The following is a 9,310-nucleotide window of genomic DNA, read 5'->3' as shown; positions in this document are numbered from 1 at the left end:
GTTGTCATAGAAATGAATCTGCGGGGGGCGGGGGGGGGGGGGAACAGCGGTCTGTGAGTGCCTCCCCACCGTCAGAGCAGAAGGCGCCCTGCCCAACCCAACCCCCCAAAGCAGGAGGTACCCGGGGTGACTACAATCCCCCAGAGCAGGAGGGACCCGGGATGAGGACCACCCATCAGAGCAGGAGGCCCCCAGGGCTAGCCTGACCCCCCCAGAGCAGGAAGCAACAGGGTGAGGGTGCCCAGGGTGAGGTCAAAACCCCCAGAGCAGAAGGCGCCCAAGGGGAGCCCCCTCCAGAGCAGGAAGCACCCAAGGTTAGGTCGAACCCCCAGAGCAGGAAGCGCCCAGGGCAAGCCGCCCCCCAGAGCAGGAAGCACCCGGGGTTAGGTCGAACCCCCAGAGCAGGACGCACCCAGGGTGAGGTTGAAACCCCCAGAGCAGGACGTGCCCAGGGCGAGCCGCCCCCCCACCCAGAGCAGGAGGCACCCAAGGTAAGGTCGAAACCCCCAGAGCAGAAGGCGTCCGGGGGAGGTCCCACCCCCAGAGCAGAAGGCGCCCAGGGAGAGCCGTCCCCCAGAGCAGGAAGCACCCGGGGTTAGGTCGAACCCCCAGAGCAGGACGCACCCAGGGTGAGGTTGAAACCCCCAGAGCAGGAGGTGCCCAGGGCGAGCCGCCCCTCCACCCAGAGCAGGAGGCACCCAAGGTAAGGTCGAAACCCCCAGAGCAGAAGGCGTCCGGGGGGAGGTCCCACCCCCAGAGCAGAAGGCGCCCAAGGGGAGCGCCCCTCCAGAGCAGGAAGCACCCAAGGTTAGGTCGAACCCCCAGAGCAGGAAGCGCCCAGGGCAAGCCGCCCCCCAGAGCAGGAAGCACCCGGGGTTAGGTCGAACCCCCAGAGCAGGACGCACCCAGGGTGAGGTTGAAACCCCCAGAGCAGGAGGTGCCCAGGGCGAGCCGCCCCCCCACCCAGAGCAGGAGGCACCCAAGGTAAGGTCGAAACCCCCAGAGCAGAAGGCGTCCGGGGGGAGGTCCCACCCCCAGAGCAGAAGGCGCCCAAGGGGAGCGCCCCTCCAGAGCAGGAAGCACCCAAGGTTAGGTCGAACCCCCAGAGCAGGAAGCGCCCAGGGCAAGCCGCCCCCCAGAGCAGGAAGCACCCGGGGTTAGGTCGAACCCCCAGAGCAGGACGCACCCAGGGTGAGGTTGAAACCCCCAGAGCAGGACGTGCCCAGGGCGAGCCGCCCCCCCACCCAGAGCAGGAGGCACCCAAGGTAAGGTCGAAACCCCCAGAGCAGAAGGCGTCCGGGGGGAGGTCCCACTCCCAGAGCAGAAGGCGCCCAGGGCAAGCCGCCCCCCAGAGCAGGAAGCACCCGGGGTTAGGTCGAACCCCCAGAGCAGGACGCACCCAGGGTGAGGTTGAAACCCCCAGAGCAGGAGGTGCCCAGGGCGAGCCGCCCCCTCCCCCAGAGCAGGAGGCACCCAAGGTTAGGTCGAAACCCCCAGAGCAGAAGGTGTCCGGGGGGAGGTCCCACCCCCAGAGCAGAAGGCGCCCAGGGCAAGCCGCCCCCCAGAGCAGGAAGCACCCGGGGTTAGGTCGAACCCCCAGAGCAGGACGCACCCAGGGTGAGGTTGAAACCCCCAGAGCAGGACGTGCCCAGGGCGAGCCGCCCCCCCACCCAGAGCAGGAGGCACCCAAGGTAAGGTCGAAACCCCCAGAGCAGAAGGCGTCCGGGGGAGGTCCCACCCCCAGAGCAGAAGGCGCCCAGGGAGAGCCGCCCCCCCCCCAGAGCAGGAAGCACCCCAGGAGGCCGACTCCGCAGAAGCAACACCTGGTGACCCTCCCCCACTCCCCGCAGTCAAGGGCGATGCTGTCCCGGGGGCCACCCAGACCCCCACCTGCCTCGGTCCTGCAGCCCCCACGCCGCCGGCCCAGCCCGCCTCCCCGCGCCTCCCCTAACCCCCCACCCGGCCGACTCAGTGCTCGTGGACGGGCCGGGACCCCGCGGCCACTCACCCTGGCGACGTTGTAGTGCCTGAGGGCCTCGCGGGTGATGAGGCAGGCGTACAGGTGCGTCTGGGCGCGCACCTTGGTGAAGCCGTACAGGTTGAGCTGGCGCTCGAAGCTCTTCATGCTGCGCGTGTGGAAGAGGCGGCCGGGGCCCTGCTGGTCCAGGACCTCGTGCTGGAAGAGCTGCTTGTCGATGCAGATGCACGTGCCGTCCTCGCTCCAGCGGATGGACTGGAACCTGCCAGAGCTCACGATCCTCCAGAGCTTCTTGGGGAAGTGGCAGTACAGGAGCTGGTCTCGGCGCTCCTCGCGCCCCCGCCGCCGCCGCCGGCGCCGCTTGGGCCGGGGCTCGGGGTTCGGGGGCACCCTGGGGGTCTCGAGCGAGCCCTCCTTCTCCGGGAAGCCCTGGCAGGCTGCCGCTGCCGGCGGCCTGGGGGTCTCGAGCGAGCCCCCTTGCCCCGGGGAGCCCCGGGTGGCTGCCGCTGCCGGCGGCGCCAAAGACGCACCTTCAGGATGCTGCCAGGGGCCGGCGGGGCTGGACGGCAGCTCCGGGGCCCCCCGAGGGGAGGCCGTGCCCTGCCAGGCCGGCTCCTCGCCCGCTAAGGGCCCTGAAGGCCCCTGCTCTGCCCACCCCGGAGGGGAACCGCCTGGGGCCTGGGCCGGAGCCGGGCTGCCCATCCCCGCGGCTTCCTCCGGGGACACACGCGACCTCGGCTCTGTGCGCTGCGGCCACTGGCCAAAGCCTCGCTCGGACGTGGGGGCACCGGGCAAAATGGCGTCGGAAGCCAGGCCCGGGCTGACGTCATCAATGGGGCAAGCAGGTCCAGTTCGAACCCGGCCCTGGACATTCCGAGCTTAAAGGCGCCGGACCCACGGGGACTTAAAGCCACACGCGCCCTCCAGGGTCCCCCAGCCGCCCTCCAGTGCCCATCCCCACCACGATGCCCGCGTCAGGCACTCTCCGCCCCTGGGAGGGGACAAGCCCCATGCGGGTGGGCACCGAGCCAGGCCACGTCCACTGAGCCCACCCGACTCCCCACCACCAGCACGGCCCGTTGCCGCCGTCCTGCCGGGGGACTTGGGCCAAGGCCTTGCTCCTGGGCGCCAGCCCTGCCTCAGCTCCCCGCGCTCTTCCTGCGGGCACCCTGCCCCTCTCCTTGGCTTTCTCCGCCCTGCTGCCTCTCCACCGCCTTTGCCCCACGTGCTTCCGGTTGCGGGTGGAATCCGGGTTCGTGGGTAAATACTTCTGACTCCACGGCAGGCCCTGGTCTTCAACACCGCCGAGGTCCCAGGCAAAGGACTTTGCTTTGTGTGTCTCTCAGGCTCGACAGCACCTGCCATCTCCGGGTGGTGATGAGTGAATCCCAGGGGTCCGTGGGGTGAGAGCCCCAAGTGCAGGACTCGGATGCCCCTCCTGCGGCAGGCCTCCTTCTGGGCTGCGAGCCACTGCCCACTCTGACCCTTCCTTTTCTGACCAGGTCCCTGGGGGCGAAAGTAGCAACATCGTCCTTCATGGGCTGTTGTTGCCAGGACAGCGTTGTTTGTCCCTGCTGCACTATTTTAGTGCCGTTGGGTCTTGCTCCATCTGTCTTGCACATGAATCCCCCCTTTCTGCGGGATCGGACACTGCTGGGCCCATGGGTGCTGGGAAGGTGGATGCACACGAAGCCCTATTATTTACTTTTTTCTTTTTGTTTCACACCCAGCGATGCACGGGGGTTACTTCTGGCTCATGCACTCAGGAATTACTCCTGGCGGTGCTCAGGGGACCATATGGGATGCTGGGAATCGAACCCGGGACAGTCCGCGTGCAAGGCAAATGCCCTACCCGGGGCGCTATTGCTCCAACCCCAAAGCCCTGTTATTAACAGTTTTGTCAATTGTGGTACTTTGGCTTCAGAATTAAGAATGACATCAAATGAAACTTCCCTTTCCGGATGGCAACTTGGCTCAGAACTGTAGCTTCGGATACAGACACAGGGCAAGAAGCAGCCGAGAAGCGTTTCAGCTCCTCTTCCCAGGCTGCCTTCCTCTGTGAGCCTGACTGCGCATTCACTCTCTTCCTCTCCTCTCGTGCCCACTCGTGGCAGTGACCAGAGGCTATTCCTGGCTCCATACTCCTGGGTCACCTTTGCTGGTGCTCTGAGAACTTGGGGAGACAGGCCAACAAGGCCGCTGGGCCCCGGAACAGATTTCATAGGTCATGCTTGGACTGTCGCTGTCAACTGACAATCACAGCAGCTGCTCTTCAGCTGGATTTCTCCATTCTGAGCCCCCTCATTTTCTTTTTTTTTTTTGTGGTTTTGGGGGCACACCCGATCGTGCTCAGGATTTGCTCCTAGCTCTGTGCTCAGAGATTTGTCCTGGTGCTGCCAGGCTGCGAGACATGTGCCTTAGCTGTGGTGCTGCCTCTCTAGATGCTGAAAGCTGCCCCCTTGACCTGGAGGGGGAAATATGCTCTCGTGTGACCCACAGCTGTCACATGACTCTCTCAGGATGATGGGTCCATAAGTTGGAAATTGCTAAGTCTCAGGGAAATGATGGACCGGCATCCATATGTTGGGACGTAACATTGGAGAATTATCTGGGATAATTTGGGGAACTGAAGCATAATTTGGCCATCTACTTTAAATCAAGCATGTGTTTGAAGCTTTCATGAAGATGTAATACTTGGATCTGCCTTGGCTTGTTTAGTAATCCAAGTAAAAATTCCGACATAATCTGGGGGTGGTGGTGGGACCAACCTCAATAGAGAACAGAAGCTTACAGTGCCTGAGCCCACAGTGGTGCCAAGCCCATGTCACCAAAACTAAGAGAGATTGAAGAACCACATTTCAACCCAGGAATGTCACTATGGAGTTCCTTGAGCAAACCCAGAACCAAATTGGACCTAGTGATTAGAAACAAATAGTATCCAGTGACCCAAGTAAGGTAAGATCTCCAGGTGAAATTTCCAGCTAGAGTTTTGCTCATGTCTCCAGAAATTGATGACTTTACATTGCAGCACTTAGTAAAACAGGCAACACATAGGGGGGAAATGTCCAATGACAGATGTAGTCACATGAAAAAAAGAAAATTATGCAGTTCATAGCAATTTGGATTTAATTTTAGTGTGTCATGTTGAGCAAAATAAGACAGAGGCAGAAGGACAAGTACTTAATGATCTCACTCATATGTGGTTTATAGAGAAGCAAATCAAGACTATGGGCAATGTAAGTTTTTTAATACAGCCTTAGGAACTGGACTATAAATCTGAAAACATCAGGCTTTGAGAGAAGAGTGGGGAAATGATGAAATGAACTGGAATTAACAGCAGGGTATATACGAAGGGCTCATAAAATATTGGTGGTGGTACAGTAAGGTAACAATAGGCCCCCCAAACCATAACTCTTTATCAACAAAAAGTGGGAGGAGGGAGAAAGGGAAGGAAAATTGGACCAAAAGTCACATAAAGATCAGCGTGGGTGGAGGATCATGGGGACTTCAGTGGTGTCCATTACTTTTGTAATCAATACTATAATAAATTTTTAAATGAATTGGAAAAAATACTTGGTGTAATTTCAATCTTTTTAAAGTTATTGATTCTTGTATCATATTTCAGCATAAAAATGTAGTAGATGATTGGATTCGAAAGATGTGGTATTTATGCACAACAGAATATTATTTAGATATTTGAAGCAAATTGGAAGCAATTCAAGGGAGTGGTGTGAAACAACATAAGTCAGAAGGAAAAAGACAAGTATTGGGTTTTTCCCTACATGTGCAATGTAAGAATATGAAATTGATAACTGGACAAAACAACATTAAACAATCTATTGAACACTTACAACAGAACTAAGGTTCCTGAAGGGTGAGAGCTGAAAGAAGACATAGGGATTGTGAGAATAGCTTATGTATTTTATTTTTGAAACAGAAGGTAAAGATTCAAAGGAACTCCTGAATGGAAGAAGGTGACACAATATGAAACGTCAAAAATGCAGTGACAAAGTAAATTTCATGGGCAAACTTCCTAAGTTGAAGAAGGATGTGTCAGCACTTCTACTAGGGCTATGATTTGGAAAAAATCCAAATGGCCAAAAGGCACATGAAAAAAGCACTTTCTTTTCATATGTGATTGTATATTCCATATGATTATATATGTGTGGAGTACAGTCGATTCCAAAAGAGAAAGCGAAAAATAAATAAGTAAACCGTGGTGCCACGTGAACATATTTTTCTTCAGAAACAAGTTCATCACAAGGTAAAAGGAACCTGGAGTTTTCATTGCTTGGAATCGTTGATCACTATAAATAGTAGGTTAAAAGTATGGATGGTTCATGAGGGAAAAGAAACATTTAAAAAGAACGTTATAAAATTAAGGAGAAGGCTGGAGGAAAGGGCAGAGGGCCATGTCTAAGGGTCCAGATGTTAGGAGTCTGCAGAAAACAGGAGAAAATTCAGAGTTATCCATCATGCATGGAAAACAGATTTTGCAAACTGTATCTGGAATAATAAGGATGCTGCTCATGTATCCAGGACTGTCAACGAAATTTATGTCCTGCTTTCAGGACATATTTTAGGCAAAATATCATTTTTGAATTTTGTCTCAATTTCCTTCCATCCAAAATAATTAGACTGCTACTTTGGCACTCCTGGGTCAGCTTGTCCTTGTCCCCACAAACAAATTATATTTAGAACATACAGGACAGTGCCACACAATTACCTCAATACAGAAAACAACATCTGATCAAATCCAACCCCTTTTTTATGAAGTAGAAGGAAATTTCCTCAGTATGATAAAGGATTCTATGGAAGTCTTAGAGTCATGTTCTTCTTAAAACTATAAAGCACTGAATTATACACTTCATATAGGGGATGCAACGGTTTTACTGTTAAAAAGTAAACTGCAAATAAATAAATCTTGGCTTTGTGGGTAGTAGTTCTGACTGGGAAGAGACGGAAAAGAACAGATGACAGAGGATGATCTCTTGCTTATTTGGAAAGCAACTGAACTGAGTATCAAATACAAGATTAAATATCTAATCACCATGGAGTTATCTGGTCCCCAAGCTTATGTCTGCCTTGACTTCCATAAAGTTTTAGAAATGAGAGAAGTGAGAAATTACTCTCCCCTTGTCCCCATCCACTATTTGTTATTCAACGTACCACTTCTGCTGAGCACTGTGTGTCTCTAGGAGGGCCAGGCCAAGGAAAAGCAAAAGGAATTTGGGTGGGGAACAGGGAAGAGGTGGGGAGGTATGGGAGGTAAGAATTGGTTGCCTTTCTAATATTCACAATGGTCATCAGATTTTAAACTTGGGAAAATATTATGTCAAAATTTGGGTTTAAGGCTTAATCCTTTGAAAAAGTGGTAAAGGACCAGAAAAGTAGCTCTGAAGCAGAGCACTTTCTTTCTTTTTTAAAAATTTATTTTAATGAATCACTGTGAGATACAGTTACAGATTTACAAACTTTCGTGATTGCATTTCAATCGATGTTCAAGTACCCATTCCTCCACAAGTGCCCATTATCCACCACCAACGTTCCCAGATGTTCACCCAATATCCCTCCAATAAGGGGTTAATATCAAGGATATACAAGGCACTGGTTGAACTTTACAAAAAGAGATTACCCAATCCCATCAGAAAATGGAGCAATGAAATGAATGGAAACTCTTTCAGAGAAAAAATCCAAATAGCCAAAAGGCACATGAAAAAAAGCACTTCCTTTTCATATGTGAGGCCCTGAGTTGGATTCCCAGTATCTCAAAAAATGTTGAAAAGATCACAATAGAGAAAATTTGGAGCACTGAGTCTTGATCCCTACATTAATTTAACAAGCAGTTAGTTGTTAGTTTCTATCATTGTCTGGCCCCCATTGGCATCCGCTTTTCTTATCCTCTACTGCCTCGTGTCTACCCAACTTTGATTCCTACTACAAAATGACTGTATCGGGACTTCTGATATAAGTGACGCCTTCAGGCATTTCTGATTTTCCCCTGACATTTCCTGAGCTCTCAGTGAACTTCACTTCTATCTTCTGTTGCTACCTCTTGCAATAGGAGCCTTCTCCCATCAAATATAATATAAATTCTTCCTTCTTCCTTCTTCCATAAAATATAATCCTTCGGTCCTCTCACTTCAACACTTCTTGTCCCTTCCTATGTGAATCCCACCCCTTCTTCTGGCTAGGGTTTTAGGTGCTTGTTTGCAGGATTCCAGTGACTCTGACCCTTGTCTTGCCTTAGCTGTTGCTGTGCCCCGCCCCACAAATATACACCAGTCCTTAATATCCTGCACACATCACGATCACGATCATCCTGTTGTTTGTTGATTGCCTCAAGCAGGCCCCAGTAACGTCTCCTTTGTCCTAGCCCTGAGATTTTAAAAAGTGCCATATTCAAGGCTGTTTCAGGATTAGGAGAACGAGACACATCATTGTTACTGGTATTTGGCATATCGGGTACGCCACGGGGAGTTTGCCAGACTCTTCCATGTGGGCAGGTTACATTCGGTAGCCTGCCAGGTTGTCCAAAGTAAGAATGAGATAATAAGCTTCCGGGACCTGGGTTTTATATTCTCTGCACACATTATAGTCTCCTGCACACATATTATTAGACAAATTAGATTGCTCTGCTATCTGACACTGAGGAAGGGAAGTTGCTATTACAATAGGGAAAGATTCACTACAGAAAATCATGGTAAATTGATTAACAACAGTCAGGAGAGACGGGGGAACTTGGCAATCGTGATAGGAAAAGCATATCTTGCTTATACTGAACGGTTCAAAGATATTTATTTCCGCCTTTTAGAAATGGCGTAGGACAGATGTCAATGTGAGCCTGGCAATAGCCCTCCTAGAGACATACCTCCTGAAAGTTACTGGTAAACCTGGTTAGTAACTGTGGGGGTGAAAGTTGCTTTGGCTTGTGCACCCATAGTTTTATAGCTGACATTTACATTTGTAGAGTTCCACTCTTCTTTCCCACGAGCCTGGCTTTTAGGCTACAGGGTGGAAGTACAGAGTAGAGTGTAGAATAGAGAAACATTTGCCCACCTAAAGCCACCTGGGAAACTACCTGGAGAGTTGTAAGATCAGCCTCCCACTTTCAGACAGTTCAGCAGAGGCTTTTAAATATGTTTATTTATTTATTTATTTATTTTTAATTGTATTGAATCACCGTGAGATAGTTAGAAGCTTTTATGTTTGGGTTACAATCACACATTGAGCATGTGCACCTAAGGTTGCTGGAGACTTCTTGAGCTTAGGAGAACGATTGCCATTCCTTATATAAATTATCCAAATTTTCATGTCCAGACAGAGCCTTTA

Source organism: Sorex fumeus, unplaced genomic scaffold (genome assembly GCF_029834395.1).
Source record: "Sorex fumeus unplaced genomic scaffold, SorFum_2.1 ptg000075l, whole genome shotgun sequence".
In the NCBI taxonomy this organism is placed as follows: Eukaryota; Metazoa; Chordata; class Mammalia; order Eulipotyphla; family Soricidae; genus Sorex; species Sorex fumeus.
Note: the sequence above shows the minus strand (reverse complement) of the source record.